The 27,838-nt window shown below is 35.0% G+C and overlaps 1 long non-coding RNA gene across 1 annotated transcript; it reads left to right on the top strand.

Annotated features, from left to right (window-relative positions):
* The first annotated feature begins 5,144 nt into the window (after nt 1-5,144).
* Nucleotides 5,145-8,171, top strand: LOC140140805 (uncharacterized). Its single transcript, XR_011857294.1, has 3 exons — nt 5,145-5,348; nt 6,488-6,611; nt 8,085-8,171. It is a non-coding gene; the product is annotated as an uncharacterized lncRNA (long non-coding RNA).
* The last annotated feature ends 19,667 nt before the right edge of the window (nt 8,172-27,838 follow it).

Below are 27,838 nucleotides of genomic sequence, written 5' to 3'. Positions count from 1 at the left end.
GGATTTCAAGATATGACCGCGTGAAAAATTATAAGTGTCTTTTTGAGCTCAATTTATATTTCTTTTTACAACAATAACTTGATTACGGGGTATGTGTATCCTTGAAAGATAAATGTAAATAAATGTGTTAAAAAATTAAAATCAAATGGTCAAATTGATACCAAGAACATTGTACTAGAAGGTGAGAATATGTGTCAATCTACTTCATGTGTAAATAGTACTACTGTCTGTTCAATTAGCTGATATTATTGTTGTTTTTTAAAGATATTTGAAAAAAAAATGTGGTCAAAGTCATCAAAGAAAAGTGTTAGCACAGCCCTAGATCCAACGTGATTTATACTTTTCAAATTTTGGTCTTTTTCCGCAATATTTTTTTATATAAAAAGCTGTAGAACGTCGGGTACCATAAACAGTTTAAATCAATCCATTTTGTGCAATGGCGAGCGAATGCAATAACAGTCATAATTACTTGCGCTGAGAGAGTATCTAGTAACACTTTTCTTTGATGACATTGACCACATTTTTATTTTTTCAAATATCTTTAAAAAAAAACCAATAATCTAAGCTAATTGAACAGAGAGTCGTCATTTATGCAGCCCAAATTCACACAAATTTAATGTGTGTGGCAATTGTCTTTGTAAAATTAAGAACTATGATTACATATTATGTAAAAACTCTGAACTTGACTTTCATGTGAAATGTATTGTAAACAACTTGTACCTGTTTTTTGTGACAAATATTTTTCAGAATATCCAATGATGAACTTCCCTTCAAGAAAACATTTATTGATTTTGATTGTCCTGTATCAAAAGGTTTAAAAAAGCGCATGTTTATAATGTTAAAGGGAGTCTCCGGCAAACATAGCATTATGCCTTATATGTTAGAAAAATAAGTATCAAGTACGAATCACATGGTTTTATTTAAAACAAACTCATAATGACCATAAAAATGAATAAAAACAGTCGGCTCTCAACACGCGATATTCAAAATTCCCGCAATGACGTCATAGTTACTTGTGCTCAATTGTCATCAGACTTCACTGTATTACTGGAACGTTATTGCACTCGAAAATGTTGGCGCCTGGGAATTTTGAATATCACGTGTTGAGAGACGACTGTTTTTATCGTTTGTTTTAAATAAAACCTCGTGATTCGTGCTTGATAATTATTTTTCTTACATATAAGGCATAATGTTGTGATTGCTAGAGACTTCCTTTAATATTCGTCTTCGAAAGATCATATAAAAATTTTACTTGACAGTGATATTGATGTGTTATGTCACAGTGAGACTTGGTTGGTAATACTATTAATGAAAGTGAGATTAAAATCGATGGTTTCAATATAAGCAGGCTTGACAGAACTAATATGCATTATAGTGCTTTGTTGTGTTATGTTAAAAATGGTATTATTTTCGAAGAAAATTCTAATTTGCGAAATTGTTCTAATGATGTTTAAGCTTTATGGATAAATTTGTCCCATACCAAGCCTATCCTTCTTGGTACTGTACACAGACCACCAGATTCGAAAGCTGAATACTTGGAAAAATTAAAAATATATATCTATAAATATAATCGAAGCATCCTGGTTATAAAAAATGGGACCAATTCTAGTTTTATCATGTTAAGTGTAACTCGTGTAAGGATACCAAAGACATTCGGCTTCTGAAGTTTTGTGACGTCTATTTTCTTATCCATATTTTATCCTTTATCTCAGTCTCAAATTTGCTGCCTTCATGGTCCTTGCTGACCTCCATGGACCAGATCGTGTCACATATATTAAAAAAAGGTTTTTTACATAACGCGACATATAAACGCAATGTAAATACAGTAAGTGCTCTTATTTGCCTGTCCAAAACAGTCATATCAATCCGCACTATGCCGTAAGACGATACGTTCTCGCCAGAAACGTCTTTTCACAAAGTGTGTTTTTGGACGGCACCCTCCACACACAGATGAATAGATAATCTGCCCGTTCGAAATCACGTGGACCCATTTCGCAATCTATTCACCTCATCTCATTTATACCAGATCAAATTTAAAAAAAAAGTATTTTATTACATGACGGACTTTCCTTGTTCAATTTTGTAACTTTAAATCGCTTCATAACATGACAAAACATGAGATTTTGTTACACTTTCTAATGCTATTTCTGTCATTTTGGAACGTCGAAATTTGTTATTTGCAACGTGACCGCCACACGGGAATTCCGCGATTGACCAGTTCACAATAGGTTTCACTATCTAGAGAGCATACTACGAGGGTCATTCAAACCGTTCTACCTCCATTATCACATCTATGTTATCTTACGTGCCAGGGTATTGAAATTACCCATGATTATACTATTAAGTCTGGGTACAAAATAAAATATAAATATTTATATATATATGAAAATGTGACGTTTGCTTGTTAAGATATGTATGGATAATCTACAAAATGTTTTTAAGATATGGTGGTCCAACTGCTTACTCAGGATAAATATTTTAGTCCTATCTCGCCTTGGGACTTCAAAACAAAATGAAACACGTTTTATATGAGAAGAAAACATTCAACAGACACAAAACTGTGAGTCGATTTCGACTAGATCACGTTTACGGATAATTTGTAATTACGTCCTATTTTAAGCAATGGATGCTTCTAGGCGTGGACATATTAAAATTGTGCATAAGATTTGTTTGATTTTAACTTATGAACCAATTAATATGACTTGAACCAAAAAGTACTCACTCGATCAAAGTCAACAACCTATGGAAAAGGGTCAATACAAAGGCTATATTCTGAACATGTATTGGCTTTGTTGTGCAAAATATATAATACCCAGTAAAACTGTATTATCTGCAAGGATTCGATATTGATTAAATTATTTAAACAAAAATAAAGCAATTTGGTCATTTGCAGAAAATAGATATGTAATGATTTCCACATGGATGTTGGCAACCTTTTTGATCAAAATTAACCTTGCTTTTCAGACCGTTTTCCACGTACCAAATCTGTATTCACTTTAACCAACACATCTTTAACAACCAAAAATAAAATTTTAATCAAATAACTTTTATTTTGTAGCCCAGGTTAAAATGTATCACCATGGCTATTTTCAATATTCTGACAAGTAAGATAACAGAGATTTGATAATAGAGGTAGAACTTTTTGAATGACCCTCGTATTACGTATTGTGGACCAGCGTAAAATGCGGTTACCGTTAAGGTTTCGCGTTTCACGTAATAAAAATTCCTTTAAAAGGAATAGGGTGGGCAAATGAAAAATTGTCAAGAGAAATGAAAGAATGAGTAAGTCAAGTTCACAATTAAAGGGAAAATATGACACAACATCGATTGCCAATAGGGGAATAACACAAAACGTATAAACAAAGTTAAAAGAGTTTTTAACTTTATACGTTTATACGTTTGTTATTCCCCCATTGGAGGTTGTGTCATATTTTTCCTGATTTTAATCTGATCTATTGCTTATCCTTTGTTCTCTGCTGGTCAGTTGGAACAGATTTTCCCTGTTTTTATATTACCCCTTCACATCATAACACAAGACGTTTTATGTTAACATTTTATATAAAACATGGTTATAAAACTTTTGTAGATAATAGTTATTTAAAACATTTTCGTAATCATACCTAGAGTTTTTTTTTTTTATCATCAGATAGAAAGACTTCTGCTCACATCTTCTCTGGTGAGACAACAGGGCTGGGGTATCTTTCCATATCAGAGTTTAAAAATCTGTCATATCAATTTCCTCAATATGTTGTATTGCAACTTATGAGGGGAAATATTTGATTTTACAATATTTCGGTATTATTTTTTAACTTTGTAACTTTATTATGATTAACATAACTGTATTTCAAAGCGTCAAACTATATCATTATTTTGTCCCAACAAAAATAATCCAGGGAATAAAATATTCATTCATATGTTTATTTATTTTATTCAACCTGGGCCATTTCTACTGGTGCACATGCATTTTAATAATTTGTCTATAATACCTTATACAAGCACTATTTGTCACAAGATTTGAAAAGTAAATAGCCTATGTACACAATGAACACAATGCACATACAAGCTGTATTTAAGTACATGCCAAAGCTGTCGGTATAAAATGATATATATGACCTTCACGATGCTATTAATTTAGCCCAAAGATTAGGAAAACTAGCAAAACTGGTGAACTGGTACTGTTCAAATAAAAACATCTGCAAATCTTGCTGCAATTTCCAAATAGTATTTCTATCACTTAAATAATTATTTTTGTTATTTCTTTTAATACAAACACATCACTGCCTATGACGACTTTATCGTATTACTTACATATCAAAATCAAGTAATAATTACAAAACTCGCCGTAAACTATCAACTCTGTGGGCGTTTGGGATATAACCGGCACGAATATTTTCTCAACACTGCGGCATGTGAAAAAGTAGGTCAATAGTCAGAGAATACAGGGTGGGTGCGGCACGCCGCACCCACCCAAAAATCGCAAAATCTCTAATATTATGAAAAAATGAACGCAGCAGAAACACGTTATTTAATGTTTCTACATGAATGATCTTTATGAAAACTTCAAAAATCGAAAAAACAGAATTGAAATCGAACAATGCATTGTGATATAGTGTAAATTTTAAGATGCTCGTAAATGGCTATAATGACAAACTTGGCACATTTCAAAAATTTGAAGGCTTATTTGGACACAAATCGCTGTCCAGCCACCATTATACCGACTCCACAGGTAGAGCGGGTCTAGACTCGATCCTCCAGTCCTCGAATACTCACGCACGGCCGCTCCACTGTGCTGTATTGAGGACTGGAGCAAACAACGTTCTAAAACAGGAGCAGTGAAATTTGAATATTTAGTAGATTTTGATTACGTCATTGCGCGCGGAGACGCGGAATCATAAATCTGATAAACACTTCAGAGCCCTGATCTGACGCTTAACCAGTACTCGGCAGTTTATTTTTAAGTTCCCTGTATGTAGCGTACAAACAAATTAACAACCAGCTGCAAAATCAGCTAAAATCCACTCGTCGCGTACGCGTCTTCATTTTTTCATAAGCGGATCGAATCCCCCGTTTTAAACCTTCTTTGCCATCAATTTGGAGTTACCGTTGTTATCGCCATTACATATTTCTCGAATTTTCACTTTTAATGAACTTTGCGATGATGTATATGTCTTTGAAAGTATTCATGGGAAACACTTTTATATTTGCAACACACTGAGACCATTTGCACCCCGTCAAGTCATAATAGTTGCCTTGATTTTGAGGAGGAAAGATCGTCGCCACTCACCACAGTGATGACATGCATTCACACCGTACAAACTACAGTACCGACTGCCTCGGATTTTAATACGGTAAGCATGGTATTCAAGTGTCATTGAAACATACATAGGATGTGCATGATTACTTCATTTTGTACAGGCCATATCTTTTACGGGATAAGAACAGTGTCAAGACTCATGATTGACTGAATTTCAAAGCAAAACGATAGCATGATTGATAGTATTCGGAGGCTAGGCATGCTAGGCTAGACTCCTTAGTCCTTAGGCCTACCACGGTGCAATAAAATAAATATATTAATTAAAGTTTGTTCGGTTTATATAAGGCGGAAAAATAACGCCGTGTATAAATGATATAGAATGGCTTGTACGCGGCTGGGCGCAATGTTTACGCTAGTTGTGCATTACGTAATGATCGGTGCACGCCAGGGCTGTCAACTTTGGAATTGCTACAGTCTGTCCACTTAGAAGTACAAAGTAAATAGACCTCGGAAACTGGAGGTAGGCCTATGAGAATAATTATTTCAGTGCAATGCTTCTTTGGCGCGCCAACTGCTGCGCGATTTGTATTTGCGGAGTGCACCACGCTCTTTACGTGTCGCGTTCGCGTGTGACGCAAAGCATCTGCCCCCGATCCCACAAATTTGGTTTGTACTTCTATGTGGACAGACTGTAGGCGTGAGACACTTCCATACTGGGGCGGAATTATTTTTTGCAAATACACTGTTCATTTTGACCCATGGCTATGTAAGCCACGCCGCTTGAAAATTGTGTGTGTGATTAGGGGGGTAGGGACATCAAATTATTTTTACGATGCATGAGATTTTACTCATTTTACAGCTCTTTGCGTGAGATTTACTAAGTGTGAGATTATACAACCTTGGCGTGAGACCGTGAGAAAATGACCAAATGCGTGAGACTCCCAGCCAGTGCGTGAGAGTTGACAGCCCTGGTGCACGCTTGAATTTACGCAATCGTGAGAAGGACTTTGATGCGCGCAGTAACAAAAGCCGAATAATTTCCGCCAAATAAAAACCGAACAGTGCGCGAATCAATATTGATTCTTGCAGAATAAATTTGCGGGAATCATTTGATTCCAGCAAATCTGTTTACGAGAATCTTTGCGAAAAATTCTGACCCTGAAACAGGGAGGAAATTTTCTTATTAAAGGTTGCTCAATTTTAAAATCTAATTTTTTGAATTTTCACAACTAGGTTGTAATCAGTGATGTCAACTTGAAGTGAACTGGACAGTTACAGCAACTGCATTCTGGAGATGTTCATTGTGACTTCAAATCATGGTGTATGGAGAACTCAACTGTGAATCATCAAAAATCTGGTACGTACAATGAGTTTAATAAATTTTTATTGTTTTTATATGAAGGATTATGCCGTAAGGTCTAAGGCAAATGAATGTATGTTCCGGGCAGGCCTCAAAATACTTTTTTGAATAGCTATTTTGACAGATTCCGGGACAGATTCCAATCAAAATAGCCCTCATGTGTGTATTTTGCCATTGACAATTTTTTTTTTCCATGGGGGCTATTTTGGGAGAATTGGGGGAGAATTGCCTTTTCCCCCCATGAATTTTGACCCCTGGTATCGAAGGACCAGAATACTTAGTCATCATCTTGGCCAAGTCGCCCCTACTTGCAGCTGAATTGCACTTACTCTCTGTAAAATTATATACCAAATTATTCTTATTATAATTCAATCAAATGTCATTCCTCGTCAAGTGTTGACAAAGGCAACAGTGTTTGCTGAAACGTTTACAAGTATAAAGTGCATTATGCATAATTGGATCACATAGAATGAACATTGGTTACCGTACTGAATTTCAACATTTCAGGTAATTTTGTGACCGGATAGCGGCGGGTACCCAGTGCATTTTTCGGGCGGGTAACCGGGTACCCGAAATTGCAACAAAGAAAAAATCCAAATTTTTTTTTAAAGTTATTTAATTTTTCGGTTTTGTAGTGTCCCTGGACCTAGGCCTAGGATCATTCATGGTTGACCTAAAATAAAATTGCATGATGTTTATTGAATTTGAATGCATTTTGATATCATTAATCGAGTATGACATTAATTATCAATTTTTCTATTAAAAACAAACAATCATGCAATTTTTTTTAGGTCAACCATGAATGATCCTAGCATTTAGGTCTAGGTCCTGGGACACTTTTTTTTTGTTGGAATTTCGGGCACCCGGGCAGGGTATTTCCTGCCCGGGTAACGTAATTTCGGGTGGGTACCCGCGAGCCCGCCGGAAAATCCCTGGCTTAATATGTACCGTATGCATAATTCAAAATCAAAATCAAATGAGAGCATTCAAATTTCATGGAATCATTTTAGCATTGCAATATTCCAGGTTGTTATGGAGCTCCAGAAGTGGCAAGGAAAGAAAAAAATAATCTCAGGAGATTCAGGGCCCTAACTTAGTAGCTTTAGTCCCCAGCTTAGTAACACAGGGCCCTGACTTAGTAATTTGGGGCCTGAAGATAGAAACTTAGGGCCCTGAAATAGTAATTTAGGGCCCAACTTAGTAATTTGTGCCCCGACGTAGTAACTCTCAAGGCCCCAACTTAGTAAGTCGGGGTCCGAGCTACTAAAGCGAGGGCCCAAGTTACTATCTCGTGCCCAAGTTAATAAGTTGGGGCCTGAACTACTAAGTCTGGGGCCCAAGCTACTAAATCGGGCCCAAGATATGTTTTCTTTCCATGCCACTTTGTGGGCTCGGTAGAATTGTTCAATTTAATCTTGGTAAGAAAAATGTATTAAATTAAAAATATTTTTAAATGATTTTTTTTTACAGATGAAATTTGAACTTGTACTGCTGGAACTGAAAGGAACCACCTGCAGCATGCAAGAAGCTAAAGCAAGAGAAGAGAATGAGATATGTACCAAATTCGCTGAGGTACCCGTCGGCAAATCCACATACACCTTCAACAAAGAAAAAAAAACCACCACCGGACTTTACCACAGTGGAACTCATATAATTTTGAAATACTGACCACAATCGCACCCTGGGCCACACGCCCACACCCTTACCCTGATCAAGTTTACAAATACTCCACACCCATACCTTGATAAACTATATATGTATGTGCCTATTCAGACTATAACTCTGTTAAGCTGTAGCAGAGATGGAAGTGTTGTTGGTCATGCATGTACTATGTGTATGTACCTGTGGACTGGACTATTTCATTAATAGTGTTCATATTAGGCAAAAAAAGTTGTTTGCTTGTCCTCGTCCGATCAACCGTCTCATCCGACAGACTGTAGAACTTTTTCTTTCTTTTTTTGAAAATTTAATTTTAATTTTTACAAAATAAAAATAAAATTTTTCCGGATTGGAGTGTCCCTGGACCTAGAGGCAAATGCTAGAATCATTCATGGTTGACTTTAAAAAATAACGTTTTGTGTCTTAAATATGTAAAGAAGTAAAGTTATAATTTGTATTCATGTCAATGATGTCATGGTCTATTAATGGTTTCAAAATGGATACAAATCCAATGCATTTTGAAATCATGTTATTATTATTATTATTGTTTTTTACAAAGTCAACCATGAATGATCCCAGCATTCAGCTCTAGGTCCAGGGACACTACAAATCCAAAGTAAAATCCCAATTGGGGGTTTACTCAAACATGGTACTAATACTCGGACGAATACGGTACATGTACTTTTTAAAAAAAACTTCCGAGTCCCACTGACCCAACTTCTGAAAGTGATCTATGGACATGCTAACAATTTTTTGGGCGTAATTGTAGATAGTGAAAATGAAATCAAAATTTGGAAATTAAGAATGCACTTTTCAATAATATAGGGTTTTAACTAAATAAAATTGGGGATCAATGCCAGTCAATATTATGTTTTGATGAATCCAAGTGTGTGAAAATATTGGATCTAAAACATAATAATGATAAAATTGGATGCTTTACGCCCAATATTTATTGGTCTCGCTATGAGTTTTAAAATATTGGGCTCGACTACGCTCGACCAATAAATATGGGCTCAATTGATCCAATTTTATATCAAAGTAGGCCCTATAGGGTGTTCAAACCAATGCTTTTCATCTTTGTAAAATTAAAATGGTTTAAATTGTTTTAAAATTCTCATCTGCTCCTCTAGTCCTGAGAAATAAAGGAGAATGGTAAACTCAACAGCCTCATATCCACTTTTCTCCATCAAAATGGAGATTTTGGTATCAGTGTACATGTAAGGGGTTGTGCAATAATTATGAGCCCCCCGGGTAAAATTTCCAAACGGCTCGCCAAAAATCGCTTTCCCCCCCCCCCCTCTCTCGCTTTTTGGGATCCCAATTTGCAAACTTTAAAATGGTTTAAAAAATTTGCATATTTAAGCGTTTTCGTACTGTTTTCCTAAGCCTTTTTAGAGCGTTTTATTAAAAAGGCGCCCCATGAATGTGTGCCAAAAATCGCTTGGCTCTCCCTCTTGGCTTGCCAAAAGTGCTTTCCTCCGCTTTCGGCTCACCAAAAATTCTTGCCCCCCCCTCCCCCAATTTTACCCTCCCCTAGGGCTCATAATTTATTGCACAGCCCCTAAGTTCATATTTTTCTCATTGTCCCTGTGAAATATTGGGGCTGAAAGATCATATATATTTTGTTTGGAATTTATATTTCCATAATGTAATTTATAAGCTGGCTGCTTTATTATGATTCTTGTATGTAAGGACAAACTATTCTTTGAGACAAACTATTAAATGGCATGGCCTATTATTCAATGTTGATATTCCTTTAAAAAAATATGTTTAATGTTAAGTATGCCTATTCAAAATAATACAGTTTTGACACTGCCAGTAAAATGTTCTAATTTTAAATAATGTTTTTATTATAAAAATGTAAGACTTGTTTAATCATGTATTTTTGTTTGAATCATACACTGACTGCATGTTGGACTACTCGATGTGTTTTTGCACTATGTTAGTCATGTCTTAGAAAAATAAAATGACAATGAATAATAATACAAATTTACATGTATCTATGTGTTTGTTTTCTGGTGTAAGGACTGATCAATAAATTAATGGTTGAGGTTTTTTTTATGGAACCTGAAAAAAACCTACAAATTTGTAAAATTGCTACGGGAAAAATGTTTTGTTCTGATGAGGGGCATTCGGTGAGAGCAACATGTAAAAAATATGGGGTCATTGGGTGAGAGCATGATTTTTGGCATTCGGTGAGAGCAAAATGTAAAAAATGATGGGGTCATTGGGTGAGAACATGACCTTTTTTAAATGGAATCTTTGGGTGAGAACCAAAACAGCGCCACAAAAACCTCGAAAATCGAATTTCTAGTTCTAAATGGCTTCAAATTTCTTTATTTTTTCAAAATAAGTAACAAAATCAGTGATAAATGAAAGTTGCTGTTCAAATTGAACTTGTAAGGGTCTTTGGGTGACAGATCAAATGGAAAAATAGGGGTCTTTGGGTGACAGAGCGCGGAGCAAGCATGTGTTCGTAAAAAAATATGGGGTCTTTGGGTGACAGCGATGCTGAAAAGGGGTCTTAACAGCCCTACATACGCGTCACCTCCAAAGTTGGAGTGCCCCGGGGTGCTGCAGAGAATTTGACCAATCAAAACCATATAAAAAAAAAGAAATTTGGATATAGGCCTACCAAATATTGGCCATATTTAATGCAATTGAATTGTCTTAATTTGTTTTCTTGAACAACAATTTGGAGACTGAATTTCAAACATTTTGGCTACTGACTATACTGAGAAAATTTTAGGCAAATGTTTTTCATCTTTGATTCCCCCCCTCATTTTTATGCCCCTCCCCAAAAATCCTGGCCCCCACTGGACATATCAAAATGGTTAGTGCAGTCATTCAGGGGCTATCAATTTCTTCGGACGTGGGGTCCCAAATATATGGGGGGGGGGGTCATAATTATTTTGGGAGAAAAATAGGGGGGGTCATAAAAATTGTTGATGCCCAAAATGTAGGGAGTCACAAGTTGACCACAGATAGTGTGTTTATTTTATTTTAAAAGACTGATTTTAATACAATTTTGAGCCTGTTTATGGGGGTCATAAAATCTTTGTTGCCGAAATAGGGAAGGGTCGCAATTTTATTGACGCCGACTTTTGGAAAATGTGGGACCCTCCCACTTCCGAAGAAAATGAGAGCTATTCAGCCCAGGGGCATATTTTAATTTCTCATGATGATTGCCTAATATTTAGAAAATCATGCCATATTTATTTATTTCAAGAGCATTTTTATTATATAATAATTTATATAATCATAAACAATATATCCCCACGATACGGGCATTTTGGGTTCTTTTTTTATTTTATACATAGGCCTATGAAAATTACTTGTAATTATCGGCTATCTACGGTAGACAGCAAATTCGTCATGATAGTCTCCTCCTGCCGGTTTGATCCTACTCACTCAATTATTACCGGCGGAGGAGGAGACTAAAGCCCTGTGTTGACCTACTGCGCATGACCCTCCAGGCTCCAGCTAATTAATTATTCATTATTTCAAGACGGAATTCCGTCTTGAACCGCTCCTCTTTTTTACACCAAAAGAATTCAGGCCTCGAATAAGGCAACGTGAAGGATTGTGGGTAAAAAAAGGCGCCGCCATTAGAGGCCAGAAGGATTCAGGCTAGAGCGGGTCGGCGGCGATTTGCGCCCAGTGCGTGCGTATCACGTGAAGTGCCTGCCGACGCACTAACGCCGACGCGTTGCCTGTTAGTTACGGTACGCGTTTTGTTGATATCCTTAATTCAGAGTCTTGCCGCTTGCCGCTGCGGCCGGTGTATCCGTTTGAATGCAATACGCGTGCGTCATGCCGCTCTGCGATAAGTCGCATGACAGTATGAAACCAGCAAATACAGAGAATGAGCGATTGTAACGAACGAACTAACGTAAAAACTAATTGATAGGGGTAACGCATGAGGTGCTCATCGCACCTAAAATAATGGGAACGGGATGAGATAAACAAATAACGTGGAAACAGGAAATAAAACACTAAGTATCAAATATACAAAGAATGAACGAAACTAACGGAAATTTAAGTAAGGACAGATTTACCTTTTCAGTGAAGGAGAAAGAAAAAGATACATGGACGTGTACGGGGTTTATGGTACAGGGGCATGACTATGAAAGCCAAAGTTGCCGCTAAGCACCGCAAAAATTGACTTGTATTCAACTCCTATTTCAGTCAGCGTATTTTGAACACGAACGTCATCATTTTTATGTTGAAAAGGAAAATTAGAAAACAAAATTATTCTTACCAACTTTATTGAAATGAAATGATATTACATAATGAAACTGTTTCCCCAAAAAAACATACACACATAAAGAAAGCTCCATGAGAGCTATTCTTGTTTGCTAAGAATTATCTAAAGCCACAGCAATGATGCTGCGGAATGATTATGCATAATTGAAATTTTTTTTTCGATTTTCTTTTTAAAGTTCTTTCTTTTTAACTTTCAATTTCAATTCAATTTCCTGCAACTGTTCCGTAAGTAAGTCCCTAGATCGTGTACATTACATGTGAATGTGATTCATTTCTGATTCGCAATTATATCGAAGAAAAGTGTTGTAATTATTGTGTGTTCTTATTTCAAATCCCAGCAGAAATAACATTAACATTTATGTTTCTTGTGTATCCGTGAGCTTTTAGCTTTTCAAAGTAATATACATGTAGTTCGCTAATGAAGGATTTCCCCCCAACTTTCTAACACATATCACCGTGAGCTATTATAAATAATAACTTTGTCAGAATTTTGGTTTTGATTGCACCATTTTTCAATTCCAACTACCAATTTTGTCAAATTCAACTCGCCAATGTACCCATGGATGGATGATTTTGCAAGCCACAACAGAATATCGATTATTTCTGGAAATGAAGTACTGAGTTGGGACATTTTGGCAATCGAAAGTGAAAAAAAAAGTGAAATCAAAACGGATATTCTGACAAAACTATAATAATATAGACTCACACGATGTGCCTTTTAGAGGTGGGAAAAGCTGAGACCTTTAAAACCAAAAATCTTACACTAAAAGACACAATTTCATGCCTAATTTTAACACCAGGATTTTTTAAAACCGTATATCCAAGCACCATGTTTTTATCCGACATTACTGAAAAAAGATAAAATAATTGTATTTTATTAGACCGAGAAAATTAATTTCAAAGCAAAAAAGGCATAAAATAGATGATGATCAGTAGCGTTATGAGTGAACGATTTGGAGGTTATTTTGTTTGTTTCGTTGATTCATTCATTCATTCATTCATTCATTCATTTATTTCCATATATAAAAATATACAACTACATCAAAAATAAAGAAACACAATATGGCGGAAAAGGCAGGAAGGCCAATAAGGCCTGAGAATTGCCTTTCCCTGACGAAAAAACAAAACAAAGATTATGAAATCAACAAAAATAAATAAAAATGACTAACAGACATGACAAATTACAGTGCTCGAGAATGGCCTAATTGTACTTAGAGATAAGTTTTTGTTTAAGGTGTTTGCGGAAATGTTTTATGGACTTTGAGTCTTTAATTTTTTATCTAGAGAGTTCCAAAGTATGGGCCCGCTCGTTCGAATGGAATGGTCGGAAAAAACTCTTTTATTTTTTGTTAACTGGAGATCATTATTTCGTCTTGTCTGGTAGTCATGGATGTCAGAACGTTTTGTAAAATACTCATTAAATGAATTGGGTAACTCATGTATGGAATTCTTGTACATAAATACACCAAGTTCGAGAGAATACATATCTTCTATATTTAAAATGTTGTATTTGGCAAATAAAGGTCTGGTATGACTTCTATAATGACTATTAGAAATTGTTCTTATTGCCCATTTTTGGAGTTTGGTCAGTTTATCTAAATAAAGTTTACATGTATTCCACCAGATTAGAATTCCATAATTGAGGTACGGCAAAATAAAAGTACAATATAAGGTATATAATATTCGATCAGGAATAAAGTGTTTTAATTTGTTCATGATACCAATATTTCTCGACAAAGTTTTGGAAACGCAGTCAATATGACATTTCCAGGTGAGGTTTTCATCTATTAAGACACCTAAAAATTTGGTATGTTTCACTCGGTCCAATAGTGTGTTGTTAAGGACGATGTTTAAATCTTGCTGCACTTTGACTGATGTCATATGAGGCGTTCCTAATAACATATAATTTGTTTTGCTTGCATTTACTGATAACTTGTTTGCTCTAAACCAATTGCTTACTTCTTTCAATTCAGCATTCACGACATTTGTTTGATTCTCAATATTTTCATGCGAGTAAAGGATAGTGGTATCATCAGCAAATAGTATAAAATCCAGAATATTAGAGGTACTAGTGATATCATTAACATATAATATAAAAAATAGTGGACCTAATATTGATCCTTGCGGAACACCACATACAATATCTTTAAGTTGTGAGTCACACGTGTTGTAGGATACATATTGCTTTCTATTACTTAGATAATTTGTAAACCATTCCAATACCACACCACGAAATCCATAATGCTCTAATTTATGAAGAAGTATTTTGTGGTCAATTGTATCAAACGCTTTTGATAAGTCTAAGAAAATTCCAATAGTTGCTTTATTTTTGTCCACTGCTGTATTAATTTTATCCACCAGCTGTAATATAGCCATATAGGTAGAGTGGTTGGATCGAAATCCAAATTGTTTGTCATTAAGGATTTCGTGAGTATCTATGTAGTTAACACATTTATCAAATACAAGTCTTTCTAAAATCTTTGAAAAACATGGTAAAAGTGACACTGGTCTATAATTGGAGAAGACTTCAGCTTCTTGTTTTTTGTATATTGGTATAACCTTAGCTATTTTTAGTTTTTCAGGAACAATACCTGTTGAGATTGACATATTAAATATGCTTGTAAGAGGTTTTACTATTTCCTTAGCTACTCTTTGACGTCTGCTTTAAATGAAAATCCAATTTTACGTCTAACGTACTCAGAATATCCCCGACCTGTATTAGTGGCAGGGACTGCCAGGGAGTGACAATATAAAATAACATGTTCCTCATGACTGTTATTGAACTCAATTTTTGTTCTAATCCAATAAGACAACACCTATTCAACACTGATGATGTTGTTGTGCCGACCTTAAGTTTACCGCAGAGGATGAGGGTTGCTCAGCAACGCGGTTGCCAGTTGATTAGTTGATTATCTCTTCAGAAGATCGTTAAATACGTGGGTCAGATTATATCTCCCTCGTCTCTGTTCTCTGTATATTGCAACTGAAATATGTTCATGACCATAATATTATTATACCGCAATATTAATACTTGATATAGTAACGAAAAATGAATTAGGATAAAATGACAAATTTCGAGCAAACACAAAACGTTTTGCAGAATAGGTTTTATTGTTGGTTATATTAAGTTTAGCAACTATTTTAAATTATTGCGATATTGTCATATGATCAGAGGCTGGAGAGGAAGTGATCATTGGAAAGTTGACTGTCCCATGGGAAGACAACATTGATGAAGCTCATAGAAGAAAATTGATCAAGTGTTCAGAATTGAGAGCAGAATACATATAAAAGTTGTAAGCATGCGTGTGAATGCACTTCAGAAGAAAAGCACCCTTAACATGGACAACCACTGTGTCTTCAAAATGACCCTTAACAAGGATAATGGTTTGTTAACCATACCCTTAACAAGGACAAAGATACAAGTGGATTAAAATACAATCCTTTTGAGATCAGAAGAGTTGTAAGCATGTGTGTGAATCATGCTTGCGTCTATGCATACACATTCCCAGGAAAATCTGGAAAATAATTGCTCAATACTAAAGCTAAAAAGATGAAAGACTACTCAAATTGCAACTTTATTGCATTTATTATAGGCCTCTATAGGATGTCCCAGAATAATCTATATCATTAGTAAATGTACTTGGAACTAAATTTCTAGTTTGTGAGTTGTCTCAATATAAAATGTTTTAACACCCTGAGCACTACTTGCCGATCTAACATTGCCTCTGATTGGTCAATTACATGATATTTTCACTTTAATCACGAATGGGAATGGAGCTTTGCAAAAAAATCACCACAATTTGTTTGAGTGGTGATATTATTCTAACAATGTTGCTAATTGGGCCAATTGATAATGAAAACTTCTTTTTGGCCAATCGGCAGGTAGTTCTCATATGTCCAATTGTTTGAGATAGTAACCTAAAAGCCTATACTCAAATTAACTTTACATAAAGAATGTCCCAGAATAACCTATACTTAGATGTCGACATAAAAGGATCAAATAATTGGTAAAATTTGATAATTAAAAAAGCAAATGAGAGCTGAGTGAGTTCTTTTTTAATTGAGTTATTTCGTATTCAAATATTATTGTATTCAATTAGTAATGCAAGATTACATGAACAAAATTATGATGGTATTGTTTTGCTAGGGTATAGATATCCTTCTTGGGTATCACACACGCATAAAAATATTATAATATTATAATATTATATACTACATGTTGATATAAGATAGGCCCTACAGATAAGATTATTTTTTAATATAACACTATATACAAGCTCACATGTTAATAAGCCTAAAAAGCACCATTTTGAGACCCTGGTAACAAATCTTTCCTTGTGGATCTTTAAGCATCATATCACATTTCTTTTGTAGCACACAGTTTACTTCATTGTCATATTTTCAACATTAATCCTTCTATTTAACACATCGTTTTCTAAATCTCATGGGTGTAAATGTGGTTTGTTTCAGTCTGCTTCAAAAAAAAAAACCCAAAACAACAACAACAAAGATACTGCATTTTGACTGATTAAGTGACTGACCGACTCAGTGCATTCGTGGTATGAATTTTACTTTAAGTACATTATGATATTGTACACAATCATTCAATTCTTAAAGCATTTTGCTAAAGGGGGTATATTAAATTTGTACAGCTTAAAACATCAAAGTTATGTATTTCAGCATATTTATTTTTTTCCATGGACGGTAGGAATACTTCAAGTATTCCTTCACCCTAAAACTAAGCTTAGAATAATGTTTTCACTGAATAATCTGGATTTCAAAATACATCATTATGCAATAGAGACACTAATATCCACTGGGACCCTACTTGCAGAAACAACCACATAAAGAAATCTCCATGAAAGTTATTTTTGTTTGCTATAGAATTACCTGAAGCCACAACAATGATGCTGCGGAATAATTATGCATGATTGAAACTCTTTTTTTGATTTTCTTTTAAAAGTTCTTTATTTTTAACTTTCATAGAATTTCCTCCAACTGTTCCGTAAGTAAGTCCCTATAGATCATGTACATTCCTCTCATTACATGTGGTACATTTCTGATTCGCGATTAATTATATCGAAGAAAAGAAGAGTTGTAATTAAAGATGCAAGTGGCGGGACAAGTGGATTAAAATCCCTAAGCAAGGATGCATGATCAATGAAGAATAACGTAACAGACATCAACTTTCAAGATTTCTTATTTCCTAACTGGATTTGGTACTCAATTATCATTATTCAACATAATGGAAAGAATTAAACCTTTGTTTTAAGTAATTAAAGTAAAATAAAATGTAAAGCATATTATTTCTTTGCATACACATTCCCAGCACACTCTGAAAAATAATTGCTCAACACTAAAGCTAGAATGATGAAAAACTACTCAAATTCCTGGTTCAAATTGCAACTTTACTGCCTTTATATGCCTCTACAGGATGTCCCAGAATAATCTATATCCTTAACAAATGTACTTGGAACTAAATGCTTGAGTTGTCTTAATACGATATAAAATGTTTTAATGTCCAATTGTTTGAGGTAGTAACCTGAAAGACTACTCAAATTGCATCTTTACATAAAGAATGTCCTAGAATAACCTACACTTAAATGTCGATATCAAAGGATCAAATTGGTAAAATTAAAAAAGCAAATAAGAGGTGGGTGAGTTCTTTTTCAATTGAGTTATTTCGTATTCAAATATTATTGTATTGAATTAGTAATGCAAGATTACATGAACAAAATTATGGTTTTGTTTTGCTAGGGTATAGATATCCTTCTTGGGTATCACACAGATATAAAAACAATGTTATTATTATATACGACATGTTGTTATAAGATAGGGCCTACAGATTACTTTTTTAATATAACACAAGTTTTAGTCAGCGTATTTTGAACACTAAAGTCATCATTTTTATGTAGAAAAATAAGATTTAAAAAAAAATGATTAGAAATATAACGAAATTGTTTTCCAACATGTTTTCCAACAAAATGCATGCTTACATAAAGAAATATCCATGAAAGCCACAAAATGATGCTGCGGAAAGATTATGCATGATTGAAATTATTTTTTCGATTTTCTTTTTAAAGTTCTTTCTTTTTAACTTTCATTCAATTCAGCATCGAAGTGGTTACGTAATTCTCTTGGTTACCGGATCACGCTACTTTGGTATGCCTTCGAGTGCCATATACTTTATGTGGTGATCATTTCGATCGTGGTTCATTACTCTAGCGCGTGATCCCGTTGACATAGTAACATTACGTAACTTCGATACTGAATTTCCTCCAACTGTTCCGTAAGTAACTCCCTAAATCATGACACCCCTCTCATGTGGTACATTTCTGATTCGCGATTATATCGATTATCGGAGAAAAGAAGAATTGTAACTATTGTGTGTTCTCATTTCAAATCCCAGCACAAATGACATTAACATTCATGTTTTCTGTGTATCAGCTTATGTTAAAATTGAATTTATATTTCATCGCTCAAAAGTTAATTTGATAATTAACTTCAGGATTTGTATCTATATCCAGTACGATTTGTTCGTTAACGTCTGCTTTTATTGTTTCGTGCTGGATAATGAATTTTCTAACAAGTCATAATATTGTGATTGCCGGAGACATCTTTTAATAGCCAATGAGAGTTAAAATGATAAAAGAAATTACAATTTTACCTCTAACATACTCAATAAATATTCCCAACCTTTATTAGTGACAAGGACTGCCAGGGGGTGACAATATAAAATAACATGTTCCTTATGACTGTTATTGAACATTTGACACAAAATTCATAGTTCTAATCCAATAAAACAGTACCTATTCAACACTGATGATGTTGTTATGAAGACCTGTTTATCTCAGAGGATGCTGGTTGCTAAGCAACGCGGTTGTCAGTTGGTTATCTCTTCAGAAGATCGTTAAATACGTGAGTGAGATTATATCTCCCCCGTCTCTGTTCTCTGTAGCTGAAAAAAATGTTCATGACCATAATATTGTTATTAAAGATACCGCAATATTAATACTTGATATTCTATTACCCCCACGACCCATTATTCAAAATCGCGCACTGTGATTTGTTGAAACGTGTCACGTGAAAGACCATTAATTAGCATTCTATTACCCCACGACCCATTATTCAAAATCGCGCACTGTGATTTGTTGAAACGCGTCACGTGAAAGACCACTAATTAGCAATAAAATGGCCAGGGCAACGAACTTTATGTTCTTCTCGCATCACAGCGCACAGCAAAGCGCGATGCAGGATATTAGCGTCGTTACGCATTCTACGCATAGCATTACGTTTGGTTACGCGTTCTGCAATACTCGCTATCACTTACGCTTTGGCTACGCGTAGGATAATGCATTACCCTTTATTTCTTAAATAAAGTGGCCAGGGCAACGAACTTTATGTTCTTCTCGCATTACAGCGCACAGCAAAGCGCAATGTATTATATTAGCGTCGTTAGCATTATACGCAAAGCATTACGCTTGGTTACGTGTTCTGCAATTGTCTCTATCACTTGCGCTTTGGCTACGCGTAGGCGCTCCACCTTGAGGTAAACAACTTGAAATATTTACCGCAATATTAATACTTGATATTCTATTACCCCCACGACCCATTATTCAAAATCGCGCACTGTGATTTGTTGAAACGTGTCACGTGAAAGACCATTAATTAGCATTCTATTACCCCCACGACCCATTATTCAAAATCGCGCACTGTGATTTGTTGAAACGCGTCACGTGAAAGACCACTAATTAGCAATAAAATGGCCAGGGCAACGAACTTTATGTTCTTCTCGCATCACAGCGCACAGCAAAGCGCGATGCAGGATATTAGCGTCGTTACGCATTCTACGCATAGCATTACGTTTGGTTACGCGTTCTGCAATACTCGCTATCACTTACGCTTTGGCTACGCGTAGGATAATGCATTACCCTTTATTTCTTAAATAAAGTGGCCAGGGCAACGAACTTTATGTTCTTCTCGCATTACAGCGCACAGCAAAGCGCAATGTATTATATTAGCGTCGTTAGCATTATACGCAAAGCATTACGCTTGGTTACGTGTTCTGCAATTGTCTCTATCACTTGCGCTTTGGCTACGCGTAGGCGCTCCACCTTGAGGTAAACAACTTGAAATATTTAGGCAGAAAATGTAATATTTTCTCCGCAAATAATGTGTCCTCGGCAGTAAAAACGTTTAAGTGGCATATTTTCTAAGCACCATGTGGCCTGTACACAAAGCTGAAAGATGAAGGTCAGCCAAATCCAATGATATTTGGTACGTAGTCTAGCTAGGTCAGATGGTTCACAACTATGATAGTAAAAAATCAGGTGACCCCCTGGGGAAATTCCACGACCCCCTAAAATTGGCCCTCTTTTGACCTGCCTCAGAATTGATATAGCTTAAAAATGCCCAACATTTGACATCATGAAAATGTACTTTGAAATAACCTGGGTCTGACAGAAAGTTGAACATATTGGAATTGAACCATGCTTTATAAGATGACCTATTCAGAAAAAAATTATTCTTTTGATATAATTACGTAAAATCATGGTGGAATTTGGGCAAAAACAGGATTTTTCATAATTTTGAAAGTAGCGAAAAAAGAACATTTTCAAATCACATTTTCTGCTATATTCAGGCTAACATTGGATCAAACCTTTTGGATAATATAACCAACATGTTGTACTTCTGAAATATGTTTAAATTAGTGTGGTACTTTTTTCCTATACTGCAGGGGAGTTTGTTGATTTTGGTGGATTTTCCGTTTTTTGCTTGCTTTTTTGTAGACTTAATTAACGTTTTCCAATGTATAACCATACTAATTATCTTCCATTCACAATACGGCTTCAATTCTCAACCAAGGTTATTATTGATTTGAGTTTGATAACTATTTTCATGTGGATTTTGCTCTTTTATTATAGTGGAATTTGTTAATTTTCATGGAATGTGCATATGAATCTCCCTGCAAACTAATGATATGAAACGTGGGTTTCCTAGATTGATATGATAATTATTTTGATTGCTGATTTTAGAAATATGTTTCCAATAACAGAATGTGTTTGTTTTGTGTTAATGGAATTTGTTTTTTCCAAGGAATTTTTTTTTATACATATTTTCGAAAGTGGAATTTGCAACCAACATTACACTGTTTAGGTAATAAATCATATTTTAAATAAAATAGACTAATCTTTAGTTAAAAACATTTATAACAAAACAAAACAAACACCACACCATACTTCATATTATCTACTACCAATGCAATGGAATTTTCATTTCTTTTCAAAGGCGAATTTACCAAATAACATGTACAGGTACTTTAAGCATGGTCTAAAATTGAATGTGAATATGTACATGTAATGATGTACGTTTACAAGATCTCAATATCTCATTGAGCATGAAACTCACGCATTCAGGGATTTTATCAGGTGTCAGGTCTATTGCCACAGACTTGACATTTAGTATGGAATATTTTCTCACAAAATTCAAGGACTGGGCTGGAATTTCGGACTTTATGCAAAATTGTTCTGTTATTGTCCAATGAACTCACGCTGCTTCTTTGTGTACAGTAAGGTTATAACATTTCATCTGGCCCCAGGGGCCATTCAAACTTTCTAAGTGCGTACCACTTTTAAGAGCCATATTTTTAAAGCTCCTCCCACTTTCAAAACGGGTAAATTACAAGTGCATTTCAGTTCTGATGAACACTTATTGGTATTAAGGTTCAGTAAACATCACCTTAAACCTCAATAAATTTGACAATAATGTTGCTCAAATTCAGAAATTTTACCCCCACAAAAATCCAATTCAGTCTCCTTAAAACCGCCATTTTAGCAGGCATTTTAGACTAATTCACTACATTATGAGCGCCGTAATATAAACTAATGGAATTTGGAAAGCACATTTTCTGTCAAAAAATTATGACACACCCTGATTAATATTTAGTCTGTGCGGTTTATGCAGACCCCTTCCAGACCAGTCTTGGAATTTTGCAAAAAAATATTCCATACTAAATATCAATTCTGTATATACAAAAGGTCTAGTACCAGAAAGGCTAATTCAGTTAGCAGCCTGGACAACCGATTCTTTAGAAATGCTTAGTCGCGCTGAAAGTCGATCGATACATGTTAAAATCAGCACAATTCAGAGATACACCTTTTTGCTATGAAATTAATTTTCTCGGTCAAATATAAAGCAATATATTTTTTTCTTCAGTAATGTCAGTTAAAAACTTGGTGCTTGGATATACATTTTTTTACAAATCCTGGTGTTAAAATTAAGCATCAAATTGTGTCTTTTAGTGTGATATTTTTGATTTTTATAGGCCTTCAGTTCGCACGCGAGCTTTTTACGGAATTCATTTTTAGCGTCTCAAACTAATATAGTTTGCTAAAGAAAGATATTTCCCACCTCTGTAAAGCACATCGTGTGGGTCTATATATTATAGTTTTGTTAGAATTTCCGTTTTTATTTTACCCTTTTTCCTTCATACTCGGAAATGTCTAACTCAGTACTTTTATCTCGAGAGCAACCAACAGAAATAGTCGATATTTCCTTTGTTGTTTATCCAGGTCAATTTTCCATTGAAAGCAAATTGCCCGACCAGCGATTTGGTAGCCCAAATCCCCAATTGAGTGTTCTGGTTAAACATGATCAGTAGGAGCGCTATAGGCCTGGGAATTTCTTTGCTATATTGAAGTTCTAGCAACACTGTAGCCATGCCGGTATTCCTATTAAACCCAGGGATATCGATCCACAATGCTAGTATTAGCCTTAGATTTCACTCGTTGATTTTGAAAAATGGTCAGCCGGCAGTTAAAATAGTGAAATGAAAACGCAAATTCTGACAAAACTATGATATATCGCTCACGGTGATGTGCGTTAGAAAGTTGGGAAAAATCCTTCATTAGCGAACTATCTTACTTTGAAAAGCTAAAAGGTTGATCCAAAAAAAGGCTCGCGGACAGAGTTTAAGCCTATCAAAATCGAAAATCTTACACTAAATGACTGAATTTGTTTTTTCCAAGGAATTTTTTTAAAAACATATTTTCGAAAGTGGAATTTGCAACCAACATTACACTGTTTAGGTAATAAATCATATTTTAAATAAAATAGACTAATCTTTAGTTAAAAAACATTTATAACAAAACAAAACAAACACCACACCATACTTCATATTATCTACTACCAATGCAATGGAATTTTCATTTCTTTTCAAAGGCGAATTTACCAAATAACATGTACAGGTACTTTAAGCATGGTCTAAAATTGAATGTGAATATGTACATGTAATGATGTACGTTTACAAGATCTCAATATCTCATTGAGCATGAAACTCACGCATTCAGGGATTTTATCAGGTGTCAGGTCTATTGCCACAGACTTGACATTTAGTATGGAATATTTTCTCACAAAATTCAAGGACTGGGCTGGAATTTCGGACTTTATGCAAAATTGTTCTGTTATTGTCCAATGAACTCACGCTGCTTCTTTGTGTACAGTAAGGTTATAACATTTCATCTGGCCCCAGGGGGCCATTCAAACTTTCTAAGTGCGTACCACTTTTAAGAGCCATATTTTTAAAGCTCCTCCCACTTTCAAAACGGGTAAATTACAAGTGCATTTCAGTTCTGATGAACACTTATTGGTATTAAGGTTCAGTAAACATCACCTTAAACCTCAATAAATTTGACAATAATGTTGCTCAAATTCAGAAATTTTACCCCCACAAAAATCCAATTCAGTCTCCTTAAAACCGCCATTTTAGCAGGCATTTTAGACTAATTCACTACATTATGAGCGCCGTAATATAAACTAATGGAATTTGGAAAGCACATTTTCTGTCAAAAATTATGACACACCATGATTAATATTTAGTCTGTGCGGTTTATGCAGACCCCTTCCAGACCAGTCTTGGAATTTTGCAAAAAAATATTCCATACTAAATATCAATTCTGTATATACAAAAGGTCTAGTACCAGAAAGGCTAATTCAGTTAGCAGCCTGGACAACCGATTCTTTAGAAATGCTTAGTCGCGCTGAAAGTCGATCGATACATGTTAAAATCAGCACAATTCAGAGATACACCTTTTTGCTATGAAATTAATTTTCTCGGTCAAATATAAAGCAATATTTTTTTTTTCTTCAGTAATGTCAGTTAAAAACTTGGTGCTTGGATATACATTTTTTTACAAATCCTGGTGTTAAAATTAAGCATCAAATTGTGTCTTTTAGTGTGATATTTTTGATTTTTATAGGCCTTCAGTTCGCACGCGAGCTTTTTACGGAATTCATTTTTAGCGTCTCAAACTAATATAGTTTGCTAAAGAAAGATATTTCCCACCTCTGTAAAGCACATCGTGTGGGTCTATATATTATAGTTTTGTTAGAATTTCCGTTTTTATTTTACCCTTTTTCCCTTCATACTCGGAAATGTCTAACTCAGTACTTTTATCTCGAGAGCAACCAACAGAAATAGTCGATATTTCCTTTGTTGTTTATCCAGGTCAATTTTCCATTGAAAGCAAATTGCCCGACCAGCAATTTGGTAGCCCAAATCCCCAATAGAGTGTTCTGGTTAAACATGATCAGTAGGAGCGCTATAGGCCTGGGAATTTCTTTGCTATATTGAAGTTCTAGCAACACTGTAGCCATGCCGGTATTCCTATTAAACCCAGGGATATCGATCCACAATGCTAGTATTAGCCTTAGATTTCACTCGTTGATTTTGAAAAATGGTCAGCCGGCAGTTAAAATAGTGAAATGAAAACGCAAATTCTGACAAAACTATGATATATCGCTCACGGTGATGTGCGTAGAAAGTTGGGAAAAATCCTTCATAAGCGAACTATCTTACTTTGAAAAGCTAAAAGGTTGATCCAAAAAAGGCTCGCGGACAGAGTTTAAGCCTATCAAAATCGAAAATCTTACACTAAATGACTAAATTTCACGCCTAAGTTTAACACTAGAATTTGAAAAAAAATACAGTATCAAGCACTACAATTTTTCCTGACATTTACTGAAAAAATGAAAATGATTGCTTTTCATTTGGCCGAGAAAATTAATTTTACATCGAAAAGTTTAACTAAAAATTTAGCTCATTTCAACACCAAATTCGATCGTTTGTATTGCCTCATTAAATGACTGAGTGAGCCTTGCCAAACAAAAGAATCGGTTGTGCAGGCTGCTAACTGAATTACCACGTCTAATATAATCATGTAGTCATTTAGTATTATTGTTTGGTCCAATAACCAGTAGGCCTATGTCTACTGACCATATAGACTAATAACCATTTGGTCTAATATTTTATTATGAACAATTTGGCCTAATTACCTTCTGATCTAATAACTGTTTGGTCTATTAATCGTATGGTCTAATAACCAGTTAGTCTAATACTATGTCGTGTATTTGCCAAAAAATTCGTCTACAACTGTAAATATATGTAAATGAGACGAGCATGTGTATAAACATACAACATTCATCAAAACTTCCTCGGAATTCTCAGAATTAATATTGTTTATTATTGTTTATAATGTACCAAAAAAATTAAGAAGAAGACATGCGGCCTGCATGTATTGAAAGTGACATTTTGCCGGGCTATTTGTTCTTTTTTTTCGGTCTTTACAAGGTATATAATAACCGACACTAGGCTCATGCATCCCCGGGCATGCATCATGCATCACCGGGGTGCCACAGGCATGGGACATGGGCCAGTACGAGTTACCTGCAACTCCAAACATTAAAACGAAATAGGTTTGCCTGTTTACGTCATTTGCATAGAGTTGGAATACTACATGTATTATAGGCCTGTTTATATAATCTCTGTTTATGAAACAAGCAAAGGCATCCTGCTTTTTTATACGACCACGGTAACCCTGGCCTATGACCTCATCATGTGTAGTAGCATCATTGCGCCTACATAGCCTCACACATGCTATTAGACCAATCGGCTAATAGACCAATTAATTAGTAGACTAAATGCTTGTTAGACCAAATGGTTTGTATACCAAAAGGGTAATATTAGACCAAATGGCTATTAGACTTAATGGTTATAGACCAGATGGGTATTAGACCAAATGGTTCATTGGAATAAATGGTTTTAGACTTTTTGGTTATTAGGGACCGTTCACAAACACTTGTTGGGAGGGTGGGCTGATGCAAAAAGGGTGGGGCCTGAACAATTTTGATCCTCCTTGGGGGGGGGCCTTGAAAAAAATGACCACAAATTGGGTTTTGGTCGAAATGGTAAATAGGACCAAATGGTTATTGTACCAAATGATAATGGGACCAAGTGGATGTAGTAAAATCTAACAAATTCTCACACATCAAATTTAATTTATTAGGGATTCATTTATGAAAACCACGCTTATACCAGAACATTTTGTGATACTATACTATTTCTTCATCATTATTTCTCCAACTGAAATCCTCACGCAAATCAGCCGGTCCTAAACGCTGGGCCATGTCGCCGTTGTTTAGTCTCAAACAATCAAGCGCGCCGTTAGGTAGCGCGTATGTGGGCATATGAATGTAAATTATTTACCAAATACAGCCAAAAATGGGATATTTGGACATTAAAAAGTCACTTCTAGGTAAAAACTTGTACTCGGTTGTTATTAATAATCTACATACTGATGTTATATAATATTTTCTTTCTGAATAATACAGATTGTAAATAGTATTAGACAATATTAATATGCTCATTTTGATTTTGTTTATTTACGAACTAATGCAAAATGCAATATTTTAAAGACCCTAAAAAAATTGGAAAAAGATACCACAATAGAGAAAGCATTTTTTTATAGGCAAAGGATGGGAAATGTTTATCTAAAAAGGTCATATCAAACTCAGCCTGAATAAAGGCAATAATTAAGTTAAAAATTTGCATTTTTTCTCATTTTCGACATTTTGAAAATATGGCTATATTGAGTTTATGAAAAATCCACCTTAATGAAATTGCTGGCTTCTGCAAATTTGTGAGGAGATTCACCAATATATGTATTTTCAATACCAATTTGTTTGGGACCTGTTGAATTATGGAGTTTGCTACAATATTTCCTGGAAATGCGATGAAAAACTGCTTTTTAAAACATATTTTAGGTGATTTTGGAGCGATTTTTAGGGGTGGTCATATTTTTTAACGGGGGCTCCAGAGAATTTTTAGTGTCGTGATTGAAAAGTGTTATCAAAACCTATCAATGTCCCAAAATATTATTGATGGCGGCCGACCTTTATCTTTCACGTCTGCAGGAAATTAGAAAATATGCCACTTAAATAATGGGTTTGGATGCGCCTCACCC

The sequence above is a fragment of the Amphiura filiformis genome, chromosome 19 (genome assembly GCF_039555335.1).
Source record: "Amphiura filiformis chromosome 19, Afil_fr2py, whole genome shotgun sequence".
In the NCBI taxonomy this organism is placed as follows: Eukaryota; Metazoa; Echinodermata; class Ophiuroidea; order Amphilepidida; family Amphiuridae; genus Amphiura; species Amphiura filiformis.
Note: the sequence above shows the minus strand (reverse complement) of the source record. Positions and strands in the feature narration are given on the sequence as shown.